The sequence below is a fragment of the Apium graveolens genome, chromosome 9 (assembly GCF_009905375.1).
Source record: "Apium graveolens cultivar Ventura chromosome 9, ASM990537v1, whole genome shotgun sequence".
Taxonomy (NCBI): Eukaryota; Viridiplantae; Streptophyta; class Magnoliopsida; order Apiales; family Apiaceae; genus Apium; species Apium graveolens.
In genome coordinates, this window is record NC_133655.1 from 252,674,414 (window position 1) to 252,678,894 (window position 4,481).

General features: G+C 37.6%; 1 non-coding gene across 1 annotated transcript; it reads right to left on the reverse strand.

Moving 5' to 3' along the window:
• Window positions 1-3,529: 3,529 nt before the first annotated feature.
• LOC141688206 (small nucleolar RNA R71) lies at window positions 3,530-3,636 on the reverse strand. The gene has a single exon (XR_012561665.1). It is a non-coding gene; the product is annotated as a small nucleolar RNA R71 (small nucleolar RNA).
• Window positions 3,637-4,481: the final 845 nt, after the last annotated feature.

Genomic DNA, 4,481 nt, shown 5'->3' on the forward strand with positions numbered 1-4,481 from the left:
TCTACTTTTAATAAAAGCTTTCAGAGTTTACAATCTGAGAACAAGGACAGTCATGGAATCCATTCATGTATCTTTTGATGACAAGAAGATTACAGGACTAAAAGATGCAAATGACCATGATGAATTGAGATTTGAAAATAAAGTACCATATGCTAAACAGTTAAATCCTGATATATTAACAACTCATGATACATTAAATCATGATATCACTCCAAGCTCTGATGATCCACGCGACTGTGGAAATTCTTCAAATTACTAAAGCACATGTTGAGGGGGAGCAACATAATTCAAATCCAGAGTATTCTTCAACTGATTCAATCAAGGAACATCAGTAAATAATTCATCAGACTCTCATTCCTCAAATTCTAATGAGTCAAATATTGATAGCAATGGGAATACTGATTCAGGTGTAGCATCAATGATTGCAGTACAAGTCAAAGAAATAACAGAGCGTTCATAGATCAAGGGGTTCTTCCTCAAGGAGTCAACTTCCATTTGTAAAAAAATGTTCTAAGTCACACACACCTGGCTTAATCATTGGATATCCTGATAGTGGTGTAAGAACCAGGAAAGCCACTCAAAATGAATGTCTCTATCATTATTTTCAATCTCAAACTGAACCAAAGAAAGTGGAAGAAGCTCTTCAAGATACTGACTGGGTTACATCAATGCAAGAAGAGCTTAATGAATTTGAAAGGAACAAAGTCTGGACTTTTGTGCCAAAACCAAAGAACGTATCAGTTGTTGGTACAAAGTGGGTATTCAGAAATAAAACTGATAGTGAGGACATTGTTATAAGAAATAAAGCAAGACTGGTTGCAAAGGGATATTCAAAACAAGCAGGCATTGATTATGATGAGACTTTTGCTCCAGTTGCAAGGCTTGAGGCTATCAGAATTTTTCTAGCCTATGCCGCTCACAATAAGTTTAAAGTGTTCCAAATAGATGTGAAAAGTTCATTTCTGAATGGTGAACTTGAAGAGCAAGTTTATGTTGAATAGACTCCAGGGTTCATTGATCCAAAATATCCAAATCATGTCACCTTACTGGATAAAGCACTCTATGGACAAAAATAAACTCCAAGGGCCTGGTATGGAACACTTGCTGTATTTCTGTTAGAAAGTGGTTTCATAAGAGGTACAATTGACAAAACTCTCTTTTATAAATACCATGATAAGGACTTGTTATTATAACAGATATATGTTGATGATATCATTTTTTGTTCTACTAATGATAAACTTTGTGAGAGATTTGCAAAGCTAATACAGTCTAGATATCAAATGAGTATGATGGGAGAATTGAGTTATTTTATGGGATTACAAGTAAAATAGACTAATGAAGGGATCTTCATAAATCAATCTAAATACACCAGAAATTTGCTCAAAATATTTGGAATGCAAGACAGTTCAACTGCAACAACTGTTGAGTGGCATTCATGACACTTTATAACGCTTTGTAAAGCTTTGAATTGATGTTTTGTACTCAAGTTATTGGTGTTTTTAACGTGTTTTGTAGTGTTTTTGCATTTCAGGCATTTATCAGGAATACTGGTGAATTGGCATTGTTTGGATTCTAATATGGTGTTAGGATGGTGTCTAGAATAAAAGCTCATGAAAAGACCAGCTCAAATCGGCAAGAAAAGAAAAAAGTCATAAATTTCTCCAGAGTGACGGCGCGCCCGCGCTGAAGTAGCACGCGGCCGCGCCCAAAGAATAGAAACTCGGTGCGCCCGCGTTGGTCAAGCGCGCGGCAACACCAGGTCGGGAAAATAAAATCATGTTTCTTCTGAAATTTTGATTCGATGGACTTCTACTCTGCATGGTCTGCTATATATACATAACTTAAGGTCTTTTTTCATAACAAGACGTACCAGAGCTTAAGGAGAAGGCGTAAAAAGACCGTAGAGCACAATTCAACCAAGGCGAAGAAGATCTAGTTTATTCTTGTGATTCTTTATTTTAAGTTGTAACTTTGGATGCTAGTTTTCTTATTCATGAACCTATATTCTTGTTTCGTACTTGGTTTTATTTATTCAGTATAAAGACTACGTTTATTATACCATGCTTTCATCAGAACCCGCATTGATAATGAGTTCGATTATGGGCTAATCGTTATCGTGGGTATCTAACGGATTTATTTATGGATTTCTTTAGTTAATTTATTTCGATGCCTTAGTTTATGGTGATTGTATGATAACCTAGTATTGGTTGTACTTATTTGTCTTATGAGCGTCGCGAACTTATAAGATAGTGTGTTAATCTTTAATGAAGCGAAATTGAATTTAAGGATTTAGAACTTGCCATGCTAGCATAGGTTCATGTATGTGATATGCATGATTCGTAGGTAATTTTAACCATCTTACTTGCCCTATGTAATCACGATAGAGAACTTGTGCATTAAACCGTTATGTTGTCAAATTCTATAGACATATAGGGTCTCACTATAATTGGTGTCAATTCAGCTTCTATCTATTTTGTGAATGTCTGGTAGTATGGTATTCGTACAACAAAAGTTGGCGTTTATCAGTGTCATGTTATCTTATTAGTGTCATCACCATTACATGCTAAGGTTAAGAATGAAAAGGCTATTGAATGAAGTATTTAATGAAGTTAAAATCCTGTGTTTGTGTCATATAGTATTCAACTCTCGTTAATCTCTTAGTTAATGTTCTTCAGTATAATATCTTAGTAATTGTAGTTATAAAAAATCTCAATTTGTTATTCGTCCTAGCATTGGATAATAGCCATACCAGTGTGGCATAAATACCTTGATTACAATTAACCTAAACCAGTCCCTATGGGAACGAACTAGAATTTATTTTATACTACTTGTGATCGCGTATCCTTGCGTGAATATTAGTGCGTGTTCTAGCCGTAACAAGATTATGGCTCCGCTGCCGGGGACTTTGGTGTTAATTTTCAGTTTATGTGTTTGTCATCATTGGTCGTTAAAGTTCAGTGACTCGGACATTGTTACTTACTTAGTTCCTTGACGTGTTTCAGGTAATCTAGCGAGAGTGTATGCATACGCGTTCTCGGTCTCGTAAGAGAACACTGGATCAAGCTGAGGAAAAAGTTGTAGTAGAAGAGAAAGTTGAAGAAGAGATCTTAGTTGAGAAAGAAGAAGAGGTTCTTATTGCAATGGGAGAACCAGAAGCAAATCCAAAGGCTTTGATGGACTACTTTCAACCGAAGATCAATGATATTCAGTCTAGCATTGTTTGACCAGCCATCTCGGTTAATACCTTTAAGATCAATTCGAGCACGATTCAGATAATACAGAACTCAGTTCAGTTTGGGGGTTCTCCGACAGAAGACCCCCACATGCACATCAGAGATTTCATCAAGATCTACGACACTTTCAAGTTCAATGGAGTTTCTGAAGATGCTATTAAGTTAAGGCTTTTCCATTCTCTCTACGGGATAAAGCTAAGTGCTTGTTACATTCTCTACCACCAGGGTCTATCACCATATGGGAGGATGTTTCTCAAAAGTTCTTAACTAAATTCTTTCCTATGGCGAAGATTGCTGCAATCGGAAATGCACTTCCTCAATTTGCTTAGCAATCTGGAGAATCTTTATGTGAAGTTTGGGATCCTTACAAAGAGATGCTTAGGAAGTGCCTTCATCATGGGATGCCTGACTAGATGATCATTAACTGCTTCTATAATGGATTGGGTGCTACTTCTAGACCCACGCTTGATGCAACATCAGGAGGAGCCTTGTGGGCTAAAAGCTATGATGAAGCTTATGAATGGATTGAACTGATAGCTGCTAATAAATACCAGAATCCTACTCAGAGACTATCTCAGGGCAAGGTAGCAGGAATTTTGGAGTTAGATGCGGCTACTGCTATAGCTGCTCAGCTTAAGGGTTTGACGATGAAGTTGGATTCTCTGTCTAATTATGGAGTTAATCAGATCACTAGTGTCTGTGAGCTTTGTATTGGTGCCCATGAGACTGATTAGTGTACCATTTCTAGTGAATCAGCTCAATTCGTGAGCAACTTTCATAGGTCACATTAACCTGTACCAAGCACCTATCATTCCAACAACCGCAATCATCCTAATTTTAGCTGGAGCAACACTCAGAATGTGGTTCAACAGCCTTCTCAGCAGTAACCGGCAAATCAGTACAACCCCCCTGGGTTTCAGCAACCGTAATATGCACCAAGAAAACAACTCCAGCTGCAACAGTCTAACGAAAAATCTGAATTGGAGGAGTTGAGGCTCATGTGCAAAAGCCAAACGGTTTCTATCAAGACCTTGGAAAATCAAATTAGGAAAATTGCCAATGCCTTTCTAAATCGTCAACCTGGTACACTCTCTAGTGACACTGAAGTACCAGGAAAGAGGGAAGCTAAGGAGCAGGTAAAGGCAATTACATTGAGGTCTGAGAAGGTTGCAAACCCCGAACACTCTCAAGTTTCGGATGAAGGAGCTGTAGCTGAGGAAGAATGCAGAAGGAAGATGAAGTGGAACC